The sequence below is a fragment of the Schistocerca gregaria genome, chromosome 6, assembly GCF_023897955.1.
Source record: "Schistocerca gregaria isolate iqSchGreg1 chromosome 6, iqSchGreg1.2, whole genome shotgun sequence".
Lineage (NCBI taxonomy): Eukaryota > Metazoa > Arthropoda > Insecta > Orthoptera > Acrididae > Schistocerca > Schistocerca gregaria.
The window spans coordinates 411490993-411505937 of NC_064925.1; positions in this window are offsets into that span (position 1 = coordinate 411490993).

Below are 14945 nucleotides of genomic sequence, written 5' to 3' on the forward strand. Positions count from 1 at the left end.
ATAAATGTACACACTGTATCATAATGTAGTAGCAAAAAATGTAAAATAATCAAGATGTTGAGATAACATAATGCAAAATGTCAATGTCAATGTCAACTGGTATTTGTTACATCTTAAACATTTCATAGTGCATACAGACAAAAATTCTACTTTCGACAGGAGAACAATCATACATACACAAAAAATCGAAAATGTACACGGTCTGATATATAACGACAAGAAAAGCGACCTGCTAACCTTACCTTGACGGGCACTTGCCAGGAAAAAATATGATAATCACAGTAAGTGTTCATATCAATAACCGGAAAAGGCATTACAATGTGATAAATTACAAAGTATGTTCATTCAGTAAAGGGTTTAATATTGCAGGCATGGTGATTGCCTTTGCTTTTTCTGGTTCTCAAAGTTTCAACATGTACCACATTGGGATGAGGAATACTGCGAATTCTGTATGGACCTGCGTATAGAAGTTCAAAGTTACTGCATCTACTCTTTCCTCTGTTGGATAAATAGTGTGTACGTACTAATATCTTCTGTCATATGTGGAAGTCACGGCGTGTACAAACCTATTTGTGCTGTCGTCTCCGGTGCTCTGCGGCACGTTTGATGTTGTTGAGCGCAATCTCAATTACTTCATGGTGGCGTAGTCGACGAGATGTAGGAAAGGATACTAATTCTTTGATTTTGTTAGGTGGTTCAACATTTTTCAATATAACAGTCGGGGATAGCATAGTGGAATCATTTGGTATGGAGTTAATTACATCCTGGAATGAGTGTATGTGTGTATCTCAATCAATATGTCTTTTATGGCAGTACATTCTACACAGTTTACCAATTTCTTTCATCAGTCGTTCACAAGGGTTCGATGAAGCGTGATACTTGGATATATAGATCGGAGAAATGTTTCTAGCTCCTAATATACGTGTCCATATCGCAGATCGAAATTGTGGTCCATTGTCAGAAATTACTTTCAATACATGCCCTACATGAAATAAAAAATGTTTTACAAATGCATTCGAAATAGATTTAGCAGTAGCTTTGCGTAATGGAGTGAAGGTAACAAATTTTGAAGTGAGTTCAACAGCGACAAAGATGTAGCAAAAACCTCTATTAGTTCTGGGAATCGGTCCAAAAATGTCTACAGCGGCCATATTTCTCATTTTAACAGGTACAATGGGATGTAACGGAGGAATATGTGAAGTCGTGTCTGATTTAGCTTTCTGACAGATTTTACATGACGCTAAAACTCGTCGAATACGTTTCTCCATGTTGGCAAAATAAGAGTTCTGTCTCAGTATAAGAAAACATTTTCTGGCTCCTTAATGTGCGTAACTTAAATGAGTATACCAAATTAACTTGTTAACAAGTTCGTCAGGAATGCATAATAACCAGTGGTTGCCGTCAGGGTGAGAGCGGCGAAACAGAATGTTATTGCGAACAGTGAAATGGTTTCTGATGGTAACGTTATTCTTATCTTGCCAAAGGTATTTAATTTCTTTCCATACGTTGTCTTTACTCTGCTCTTGTGCTATGTCTCGTAATGACGATGAAATGAAGTTTTCAAATGCGACTCTTTGAATATACATGAGGCTAGAATTTGCTTCCCAGAAGTTGGTTGCGATGTCTTGCTGATTGTTGCAGAGAGAACGGATAGTGCGTCTGCTAGAATATTTTGTGTACCGGGAATGTGAACAATTGTAAAATTAAATTCCTGTAAATAAAGTTTCCATCTGCTTAATCTGTCATGTGTAAATTTAGCGGAATGTAAAAACTGGATACCTTTGTGGTCTGTGTAAACGGTAGTATGTCTTCCATAAAGAAAATGCCTAAATCGGGTAAATGCCCATACAACACATATTGTTTCAAGTTCTGTAACAGAATAATTGCGTTCAGCAGGTGAAAGAACGCGACTTGCAAAAGCGATGCTTTTAATTACTGTATTACCGGCTTCTTCAATTTCCTGAAAAATGGGTACGCCTAAAGCTGTGTTAGAACTATCGGTGGCAATGGAAAAATTTCTAGTGAGATCTGGGTGTGATAAAAGTGGTGCGTTCAACAAAGCTTGTTTCAGATTGACAAATTCAAACTGCGCTTGGCTATCCTAGGACCAGATAGTGTTTTTACCCGTCAGTTGGCATAATCTAGGGGTGTCTAAAGCAGAGTAATGAATAAATTTACGGAAAAAGTTAATTAAACCCAGAAAGCTGCGTAGTTGTTTCTTCGTCGTTGGAACAGTAATGTCACGTAAAGCTTGAAGTTTTTTCGGGTCAGGCGCTATGCCTTCTGCTGAAATTACATGTCCAAGTAATTTTATAGTAGTTCTGCCAAAGTGCGATTTGTTAAGATTAACTGTGAGTCCTTGTGCACGAAAAGTTTGCAACAGTTGTTCCAGAATCAAATTGTCTTCTGACCAGTTAGCTTCTGCAATAAGAATGTTGTCTACATACGTTGTGATTCTGTCTTTAAGTTCTGTCGGAAGTATAGTATTCAAACCGCGAATAAATGCTGCTGAGGAAATTGTTAAACCGAACGGTAATTTGAAAAATTGATAACAGTCACCAAAACAGAGAAATCCTGTGTACTTTCTGCAGTTGGGATGGAGCTGAATTTGGCAAAATCCTGATCTCAAATCTAATGTGGAATAAATAGCAGTACCATGAAATTTCTGTAGAAGTTCTTCTAGTGTTTGTGGGCGATCTGTTTCATTAATAATAATGTCGTTGACATGACGCGAATCTAGTACGAGGCGAAGTGAGCCATCCTTTTTCTTAACAATATGGAGCCGGTTTATGTACGGACTAACTGCTGGTTCAATAATACCTTGGTCAAGCATAGTTTGCAATTCTTTCTTAACTTGTTCTCTGTGAATATGCGGAATGGGATAATGTTTGGCTTTAAACGTGTCGTGCTGTTTAACTTGAAATTCATACATACATAGTACCAGGGATGTTGTCAAACACTGGAGCTTGCTGTAAAAGAATTTTGCGTAGTTTCGTACGTTCGTCGTCTGTATTTGCACTTCTCTGTTTAACCTTATCCGAAATCATTTGGATAACGTCATAGTCGGCTTCGTCTGGTGTATTGTAGTTGTGAACATAAGTATCTGTGAACAATGTGGAATGATAGTTTATGTTACGTGATGCAGAAATGACCTCTGTCCGATTAATTGTTTGTTCTTCTGCAGATAAAGAGTGCTGAAAATCTAATGCCAGTTGTACATTTTCATCCTTTAATATTAAATAGGAATTTTGAAAGTCAATAATTGCGTCGTGTTGTACCAAAAAATTCGTACCTAAAATAACGTCTGTTGTCAATAAGGGAACAATCCAAAAATTTGAGTGGAACGTATGACCTGCAATACAAAATGATAAGTGTGTCTGTAATTTTACATCTACTCCTTTACCAGATACTGCTCCTTTTACTTTAGTTTTGCCTAATGGTAATGTAGGATAAGTATTCTCTTTGTTACAAGCGTTGAAAGTTTCTTCATTTATAACTGACATAGGTGATCCAGAGTCGACTACTGCTGAAAATGTGGATGATCCAATCTTTACTTCAATGATAGAGTGGGAAATGGTTTTTTGAATAACTTGTTTTTCATGCAAAAGAGTGTCTCGGATGTCGTCAAAAGTAATAACATTTTCGTGAACAAGAGTCTGTGTGTCAAAAGTATTGCTTACATCGCTGGAAGGATCAATCTGTGCTGTATGTAGTCAAATTCTATGTGACGTGCAGTTATTTGCTGGAGGATGCTGTGGCATTTCCACTATTTGTACTGTTCTGTTATTTCTCCCTGACGTATTACGTTGGGGATGATATCTACCGTCTGGTTGATTCATGATAATCTGTTGTTGCCGATGATTCTGCTGCTGGTAAGACCGACTGTTACGCTGAAAATTGTGCTCATTACTTTTACGTCTGTCATGATAATCATTGCTATACGGCGCTTTGCTATATGAGTTGAAATGGTGTGTTTTCTGTACGTAGTGATTTCCTTGTTGCTGTGCGTTACTATTTGGTGGAGCTGACGCTATACGTGTAGGCGGCGAAACATTAAAGCTTGGTTGACCTTGCAGACTGCATTGTTGGCTTGGTACGCTAACCGGCTGCTTTTGATGCTGTTGCGGTGAAAACCCTCTACTGTAGCCAAAATGTGTTTGTTGTTGCTGATAATTTTGCATATACTGATGATTACACTTCTGTCTTTCATTAAAATTACGCTAGTAGTTCTGGAGTGATAATGAAAATTGTCACTTTCGGTAAAACTTGTCACATCAGGTTTTCTTTACACATTCATAACCCTAGATAGGTCGATAGTTGAAGAGCTGTTTTCATAGATATGAAGGATAGTAGAAGAGAAGGCAGCAGTGCAGAAAACTAAAGATGAAATAGCACTACTACGGCTCGGGGCCCTGTGCACGCTACGGCACATATTCATCGAAGTGTAATGAATCCCCTGAGGTCACTTACGCGCTGCAAATAAATTTTAGTTCCTGCGTTACAGGCAATGCCGGTGAAAACTCAAAAGGAAATAGTTGTATCCAGTCCAATTCTAGTTTCTGCATTACAGGTCAAGCTGGTAAAAATACAAAAGCAAATTGTCGTATCCAGTCCAAAGGATGTATTTGTGTTCTGTCATTTTTAAATACCTTAAATTTTTTCACGGATAAAAATTGCTTATAATCAACGTTATCTTTTCTGAATGTGTGAAGTGGTTCAGGATTGTATGATAATCTGTTTGTCTATGACTGTTCGGAATCTAAGTCACGTACTCTCTGTTACCTAAATTGTACTGGCTGTGTGAGTGTGAGAAATGTTCGGAAAGAGGCGTATGCTGTGATGTGTTAAAGGCTGAAATATTTTTCTTCTCCGTCAATTCGTGCTGTAAAGATGACAATTTTCTACGTAATGTATTATTGGACGAACCTATCTCACTAATCGTCTGCTGTAAATTTTGGAATTCGGGTGTTTGATTAAACGAAACTGGTGACGTATCGTATGATTTGGTGTCATTGTTATTTTCGATAACGTCTATACGACTGGCCAATTCATCAAATTTTTCAGTCACTGCTTTAACCTGATCATCATTTTTAGTATCACAAGCATTAATTTGTTTTTGGATTTTAAGGGTAGTTTTGTTCAATTTCTTAGCGTCTGCTTTAATGGCATCGGGATCCTGTATTAATTCTAATTGTTCAAGTCTGTTGGTCACTGAAAGTCTACTGTGTGTGTATCTGTTTTTGTTTTAAGATCGGAGATTTCATCATGTAATTCGGTGTTCAACTGTTTAATAGTATTGATTTGGTCTGATACTGTGGCAATGTTATTGTCTACGTATGTTTTTGCTTCCGTAAATAATTTGCGCTTATCTTCCTGTCTCTGTGCAGTAATTGTTTCCATGACTTGTTTCTTTACTTTGTTCTGTTCCTGTATGAATTTAAGGTAACGCATTTCAATGTTTTGTAGGTGGTGATTAAAACGTTCGTCAATTAGGCTGTTCTGTTGTTCGAATTTCGTTTCTACTTTCGCATCCAGTGTGCGTGAATGTTCTGCTGACATTAATTTAAACTCGTCGCGTAACTGTGTTGCGTTTGCAGAACATTGTTTAGCGACTGCACTAATTTCATCTCTAAATAATTTAGTTGTGGCTGCATGTGTATTACTTAATTCTTGTGCCACAGATCTAATTTCTTCACTACTATTCCTAGCACAAGCCTTAATTTCCTCACTTAATTGTTTTTTAGTTTCATGACATTGTACGGCAATGGCTGCTATCTGTTCATTAATATGTTTAAAGTTCTCAGTAATTTCTTTGATCGACCTGTCGTGTTTTTCATTCGAGTGTTTGGAATTGTTGTGTAGTTTTTCATTAAGTTGTTTGTTCGAATCATTAATTAGTTGTTTGAGATTTTCATTAAGTTGTATGTTCGATTCATTAATGTGTTGTTTGAGATTTTCATTAATTTGTAGCAATAATGCCATAACTCGATCCATGCCAAAATTAGCTGCTGTATTCTCTGTGCTGTGTGATGGTGTATCTGCATGTGTCACGTTTTGTATAACCATTTGGTCATTGTCTGATTCACAAAAGGGTTTGCTAATCGGATGTGCTGTGTTGGTCACTACAGCGGAATCAAATAAATCTGATGTGCTTGGTGTATATTGGTCACCTTCGTCAGAAACAATTATCTGTTCGCTACGTAAATTTTGCAAATCAGGTGTTTCAAACTGGACAGCGTTCATTGTAACGGAACGTGCCGTGTCATTAATTATGGTTTAATTAACAGAGGACACAATTGAATTTGTTTGCTCATCATTAGCATCAAAATCATTACTAGTGATCGACAGACACTGATTATCTGTAATTAGAGGATTATCACTATTACACTGAGTGTCGCTAGTATTATCAGTCAAATTATTCGATTCAGCTTTTTCACTCCTTGCACCTCGCGATGCACAGTTAGCAGTTTTGCGCGGCATTTTCACAACTCAAAGTTAAGCACAAAATCAAACAAAGACAAAGCAAAAATGGAACAAATACAGTTACAACAAAGAGCAATAAATTGCCGATGATCTGTGAAAGAAAAAGTGACCAATTAGTGTATGCGTTGCGCCAGATGCTAACTACTTTTAATATTAAGTAAATAAGAGCAGATATATAGCTGACCACTTCTCAGAAATTCACAAAAATACGATCCTGGCCGGTTGTCGCCAAGTGTAACCTCCCCACAAAAATATACAATATAATATGAATAATACTCTAATTTAGCGTAACTACCCAACAACGAAAATATAATACGATGTGACAAACCTATAACCTTTCAATAATTGACAGCCAAGTTAACCTGCTAAATTTTGGACGTCAGCAATGCTGCGTCATGGCCCTGATACATCATTCTGAATAAGCTGAAAAATCTTACCTTAATTAGGTCGCCGGATAACGCGTATATATCTGCTCCTATAAGAAATTTTCCTGGGGCAGCTAAGTGCAATGCTGGCCGATTGATTTCTCTTATAAAAAAGGAAAGAACTGACTTTTCTTTTCAATAATCGGGATTGCCAAGGATTGGAGAAATTAGTGCATTCTTTAAATTGCGATAAATGTCAAAAGTTACTTTTTATGAGAAAGATTATTATTCACAGATTTTTTAAAAATATTTACATGGGACTTGATGTAACAATACTACATATGCGCGAGGCTGCTTTTACCTTATCCTATAACGCTCAGGTTTTACCATCGCTGCACACGACCGGCTCAGCCAACACGATACACTAGACCAGACTGCTCGCTATCAACAACTAACTCCTGCTGCTACACAGTTTCTACTGCAGTTTCTACCCTCCGCCACACACCGTCAGGTGGCTTGCGGAGTATGGATGTAGATGTAGAATACTACTCTTTGGTCTCAGATTCTCTTCTAGCTTACATATCGCAGGCAGCGCGTGAGCAATACATCGATATTACATCAGCTCGAGTGCGCTAGCAACAAATTCTTTAATTATGGACCTCTTACAAGGTCTTCCACAGACTTTTGTTTCCGACAATGGCCCACAATTCATGTCTGCAGAATTTCGGTCATTCTGCAAGGCCAATGGCATTATACATCTGACGTCCGCGCCGTTTTCGCCGCAGTCTAACGGTGGTGCTGATGGATTGGTCAGGACTTTCATGTCACAGATGTTGAAGTTGAAAGAGTCGCATTCTCGGGAGGACGCGCTATTGCTCTTTTTGTCCTCGTATGGCTCTCAGCCCCTTGATGGTCGCTCGCTGGCTGAGTAGCTCCATGGTCGTCATCATCGAACCTTGATGTCTTTGCTACATCGGCCGCATCAGGTTCCTGTGCAGCGGCAGACACTTGCTTTTGCTCCAGGCGACGTTGTCTACTATCGCCACTATCGAGGTTCACGGCGTTGGCTCGAAGGGCGCATTCTTCGCTGTCACGGACACGCTGTGTATCTGGTTTTGGGGGCCTCTGGTGAGGTGCGTCGGCATCTCAACCAGCTGCGCCTCTGTCGTCGCACGGGATCTGCCGCTCGCCTTATGCTTTCAGCGACGGTGCAGTCTGGTTGAAATGTCCCCTTAGAAAAATTATCCAAGACTGTGCTTAAACTGACACACAATATTTTTAGCGCAACGCAATCTGACTTCCAAACATCCCCTACGAAAGAATGGCCCTGACTAACATTAACCTATACGTTTCACAAATCACTTATCTCACAAAAATCTTCGTTACTCGAGCTACTGCAATACAGCGAGCACCACTACTGCCAGCTAAATAAAAGATTCAAACTACTGAAGGCACTAACTACTGATAGGCATAGTTAGCAAATGAAAGATTTTAATACAGAACAAACAATGTATTTACCTCACTAGTCATAATATATATAGCAGTTCATGACACCAATTCTTACAAATTTCAGAACTCCGCCATCTCTCTCCCCACGTCCACCACTGCTGGGGGCTCGCCTCCAACTGCGCAATGCTACGCACTGTTAGCATCCAGCTGCCGCTGCCCAACACTACAATGGCGAGTATTACAACAATGCCAACCAGCCACAGACTGCACACGGCACAGCCAGTGATTTTCATACAGAGCGCTACGTGGCGGCGGCGTTACCAATAAAAACACCTAAACAGCCTACTTACATAGCCCCTATGTTCCCCACAAAAAAATTTACAAATTGTTTTGGGCAGTGGCCAATACAACTTTGAAAAAATTTTTCATAATTACAATAACAAAGAAATGAAATGCACTCACTTATCGATACAATGTTGGTCAAAAGCTAACATTTTCTCACAGTCCATAAGGACAGTCCTGATCATTCATCAAAGTAAAATTGAAGTGTTTTTCTCAAAGTCTGAGTAGTAAAAGAAAATGCACGTGCAGACCCACTGCAGTCCTTGTAGAAATAATGGTATTGGTGGGTCATCAAAGGTGTAGACCCACTGTAGTCCTTGTCGAGATGGCTAGCAGCCAACTGTTTGCGTCTGTGCAGGTGCACAATCACCATCGAAGAGTCTTTCAGTGAATATAGCAAGTCCATAAACCACCACTTGTGCACTCGCAAAGTTTTTGGAATTGTCCTTAGAACCAGCAATGCTGTTATTCAGTCCCTTGCTGAATTATTAACACACGTGCAAACACTATCAGACACTACTTCTCACATATTGTCCATATACTATGACCAACAGAAATGTGTGCAGTGAAATGCAATTTACAAGTTACTTAATTTGATGAACTGGTGTCAATTACAATTTTATAACATGAGAATACAATAACAAAAGTACAAAAAAAATCATTAAAGAACATAACAGTACAGATAACTTTAGCAGTAATACAGGCTTCACAAAAGAATCGAAATAACATATACATCAGTGTTAGAGGAATTGTGACATGAGTACATACATCAAAGATCAGTATAACTTTTGAAACATCAACTTCACACATGAGCATTAAAATAAAAGAGAATAAATAATGTCTAAACATCAGAAAAATTCTACAATGTAAATATTATTAGCTAAACACATAAAGACAGAAAGAACACAAGTATACAAGAGTACACAAACACATAGCGTAATAATAGAAAGGGAAAGGACAGGGTTTGTTTTACTGCAGTATCTTGTAAACAAAACTTTACTTCTTGGAGATCTCCCTTCGTTATTCATTATTTCAAAAAATCCTATCTATACCTGCTTTTTGTACTTTTCTCATATAACCTCTCAGTGCATTTCCTCAAATCCATCGCAACTCATTCTCTTATATAGGTTACCCCCTCTTAAGCTAACTTAAATCTACTGAGCTCAGATACTAAACTAAAGGACGAGGCAATGCAGCAGCACAAAACAATTAACACAAACAGCAATGATAAAAAAATTGAAATTGGCAAAAAAAGGCAGCAATATTACAACTAATATAAGGCAATGCGCTGCAAACAAGAAAAATAAATCAGTAATAAAATGGCTTAACCTAGTAATACAAAGTAACATTCAATAGCACTATGAATGGCAAACAGCCGCAGCAAATGCTATAACTTATACCTAAACATGACAAAGCTCAAGCAGAAAAAATGTTACACTAAAGACAACAATGCAGATAAGGACCATGTCTATTCACATCTTAATGTCTATGCAATTAAAGTGGTGCACCACAAAAATTTATTGTAAAAAAATATGTACTTAAAAAGAAAATTCTGTATTCAATTTCTGTGAAGGTAAATATCTTTTTGTGCTGCTTCGTTTTTTTAAGTACATCATGAAGTTATTATTTACTGGATCTGTAGGCATAAAATATTTATATTAGTACATCCATAAAATTTATTTTAACCAATGCTTCAGTGCAGTTAGAAACTAGATATTAAACAAAATGAGTAAATAAATGCATAAAGCAAGCCACATGGCATTTCTCTCAACTAGCAGGACAATAGCCATGAAATGTTTCTCGTCGTTTCATTAGGCATGTTAGTAAATATCATAAATTAAGAGCTCCACAGTGTAATCATATGTTTTCAAGTTTGGGCGTGTCGTATTTGCGATGCTTTCTACAAAGGAATCTCAATAGCGAGGATAATGGCCTCTTTTTTTTTCTCCACCTGTGCCTCTGACAGGCACACACTAATGGCTTTCTGTTGTCAGGTGGTTGTCGCGCAGCTGGGTGCCCACGACGCATTACATGTAGGTGGTCACTCAACTGTCTTATCGAAATATTTACGACACCAGTTTCCGCTACAGAGGCAGTCTCATATGAAAAAAATTCACAGGTCAAGAATTTGCGTTACAAATCTGTGGAAATAAAATCATTTAAAAATAATAGTGTTAAAAAATTTTTGCCAGCATAGTGATACATTCACGCATATGCACTCATTTCATAACTCTTAAACTACGATTCTCTGTTTCAACATCCTTTTTCACAAATCAGAGTCCCTAACCACTACTCATTATTTCTTACCTTATTACACATATATATATTCGTCGACACTTCTTCAATATTTCATCATAACAGATACGTAGCATAACCAAATAACTCATATAGCATCAGCTTAAACATACCTCAGCAGCATATTTCACATCGTCGTCGTAATAATAACATCATAGCAACACAGTCAAATTCTCAAAATCTCCGTAACTTCCTCCAATAATTTCAATACAAAAAAAAAATTCTCTGCTCATGCCAAAAGTGTCATCTGCCTCAAACGTACTTTAAAAATCGTAATCCCATACCAAATATGTCATTCAAAGCTCTCATAGTATCACAATGGTTCCGAAAAAATATGAACAGTTCACAAAGTACAGACAAAATACAACTTCGTAAGTGTGAAGTTATCCAATGGTGTAATTAGGTAAACATCTGTCACTGATGTAGTAAAGTAAATGTTTGTCTCTCTCAGTTAAATGATCAGATAGCTGTGTAATTTATGTGTTAAGAGAAATATGGTACCGATGTGTAAAGTTGTATAAACAAATACCATATTAGCTAGGGCTCCTTGTGCTTGCCAAACACATGGTACACAAAGTAAGCGTGAACCCCCTGAGGAATAATGTAATTATATCCTCAGGTGTTACAGATTACAGCAATGGAATGAAATGTATCACCGAAAACCTTTGTATCATTGTACTTCAAATATCTTTGAAAAGAAATGTTTTAAGTACAAAATTAATCACTCAAATACGTGTACTGTAGCGATAAACTGTGCGTCTTGTTGTAGGATAATTATGTGTAGTTATCGACCTCTGTAAGCAAAGTTCTGCTGAAGTCAATGTACTTACCTCGTAATAAGAGAAGTGAATTGCTTTGTGTATAAATATCTTAGTTATTACGCTTATTGCCGTGATGAAGACAGTACTATGCTGTAACGTATTGCTGTGCTATGGAAAAGGCTGTCTAATTGTAGCTATACTACAAAAGTTACCTCTAAAACATGTTTTACTTTCCAAAAATATTCAGAAAAACTGTGCTGATAAAAAAACAGATAAACTGTAAGAGCAACATTGTAATTGGTCACTCATTAGTAGCGTCATGATAAAATCGTGTAGCTGTCACATAAACTAAGCACTGTATCATCTGGTATCTCACAGAAAGTACTTTAAATCCAGAATGTATTTTCAAGTAAACCAAAATGTTGCATTAAAATCTCATTAGCAGTACTGGTAACTGTTCTAAATATGTCAGCCTTATAGTCGTTACGTAATCATGCAACTAACAAGCAAGAATGTACAAATAAAAACACTGTGTCGTCTGTTCACTATAACAATGCATTCGTAATTTCTGTTTAAAAATGTTCCCTAGGTTCTAGACTGTATAGTTGACTTCAAAACATTGTTGCATGTTAACAGTGTCTCAGTGTGACAAAGCATGCTAGAAATGTGAAGTGAAATGTTTTATGGCAAAGACAAAGTTAAAAAGCAGATTATATTTCAATAAACGGTTTTACATGTGAAATGTGGTGTAAATTTTTACTCTTCCTCAGTATGCAGCAAATCAACTTGAACGCAATTATCATGTGGTAAACGGCGGTAAAGAATACTGGAATTTTTCTCAAGGTTAACGCCTATGTTATTTTTCTCTAAGCCAGCCGGCGCACGTGGCTGCCTGATTGTCTCTGTGATAGTCACTACTGCGGAGAGGTGATCTTTCCCTGTAATTATTACTACTCTGCCAACGGTTGTCATATGGGTGGTGTCTGTTTTGGACACGATTTGTGTTGTGAGAATAGCCTTTGTGACCTGTAATTGTTGTGTTCCTGTTTTCGCGTTCCGCGATTGTCAGTGTCAATTTCTAATTCTTGTAAGAGTCCCTGAAAAGCTTCAATGTCGTCTTAGCAACGGCCTGCCAAAATAATATGCCGTAAATGTTCAGGCAATTTGATTAAGCAAATGTGGATGAGTTCTGACGGACTGTATGGGTTTGAAAGATACTGATTCTTATGTAACATGTCTTCAATATATTTCACAAGACTTAAAAATTCAGATTGTTCGAAATTTTTCATCATTATGATGCCATGTTTTACTCGGTCTTGTGTGGCTTGAGACCAATATGCTGAGAGGACGGCATGATAAAATTCTCCTTCACTGTGACAATCGTGAATGACCGATCGCATTCATACAGCTGGTTCATTCTCCAAGTAGTCACACATAAATTGTAATCTGTGCTCTAATGACCAGTTGAGAGGAAACAATGAGAGAATTGATGGAGTCACGCTTGTGGATGAATGTCGTTGCCAGAATTCTTAAATGTTTTGAATTTACGTGTAGTAATGAACAGCTTATAGTCAAAATCATCGTGGCGGCGGATCGCATATCAGTCATTGTTATGTCGTTTCGGCGGTTCCATCTCAAAATTCGGTGTACTTTGCCAATTTCTTTCATAACCTCCAAAGTTCCCTGTATTGTTATTTTGTGGCAGTTTCGTATTTTTATGACCCTCTTCCCGTATTGGAGTGCGAGTGTCCTCTAAAATACGTAATTCTTGTATTACCTGTGTCAACTGATCTTGTACTTCCCGGATTTCTCTTTGGTGTTGCGTATTAATTTGATTCTGATTTTGTTTGAATTTCGTAATTTGTTCGAACTCTTCTGTGTCATTAAAGACTACCGGTTTTGTGTCATTCAGATTATCATTTACCTAAGTAAATAAATAAGTTAACTGATCCGAAAGTTCGACTACTTTCTCCGATAGTGAACACATTTCCTCAGTGTGTTTTTCTGAACCAAGTTTCACAGTGTCCATTTGTGTTGAAATCGAATCTACTGTGTCCTTTAAGTTTTCCTGAGTTCTTGCAAGTTGCGTAACCGAATTGGTGGATGCAACTGAGTCCATTTTAGCTTGCAAGGTGTCGTGATTTTCACGAGCAACAGTTTGCAATTCTTTTATGGCTGCTTCGTGATTCTGTAATGAGTTTTCATGCCGCGAAAACATAGGTTGAAAATGCTCACAAATTTGTGTTTTTACGTCATTACAGATTTTTTGACATTTCCATTCAATGTTATGTAACATTGTAGTTAAATCTTCACGTGTTTGTTCAAGTGTGGTGTCTAACTTCCGAAGATTATGTTCCATTGTGTCCAACTGTTACTGTGTTAGTCTCTGATTTTGTTCCATTGTGTCTAACTTTTGAAGCTTTTGCTTTGTTTGTCTCTGATTTTGTTCCAAGGTGTCTAACTTTTGAAGATTTTGTTCCATTGTGTCTAAATTTTGAAGATTTTGTCCCATTTGTTTCTGATTTTGTTCAAGCGTTGTGTCTAACCTTTGTAGCCTTTGTCCCATTTGTTGCATTAACTGTAATAACCGTGCACTGGTGTCTGAAACATGTTTCTCAGTGCTACTCAGCAGTGCATTTGAACCGGCAATATTCGCATTTTGAAAAGCAGAAAATGTGTCTTGATTTATTTGATAAAACGGTGAGGACGAAAATTCTGAATCTACAGTATTTGCAAGATTGTGTCCTGTCATTTCGGAATCCTGAGGCGAGCTGTTGCCGACCGATCGATCGATAACGCTTACCTGTTCACTAATTGTTTCACTGCCTACACCATTATTTGCAACCCGCTCCATTTCCCTATACACAATTACGAAATTACTACTTTGAACATTAGTTAATTCATTACATGGTGGCGCTAACACACTGCTTTCGTCTTCACTGTCATTTCTCAGTTTACTTTGGAGCCTAGTATTACGTTTTTCACACGTCATTATTGTCACAATTTTTCACACGACAACACAGAAAAACACAATTTGAAGAACAAAAATAAGAGAACACATTAACATAGCACTGAAAATAATATCTAGTTAATTGCAAGCGCAGCTGCAAAATACTTGGTGAAACTCTACATGCATGCCACAACTGTTGTACTGTACAACAATGATAGACTACAACTACAAAGGAGATTCTCTCTACAATTACGCGCTAGCAATAAACAAAATGTACACTAATTACACAAACTACAAGAA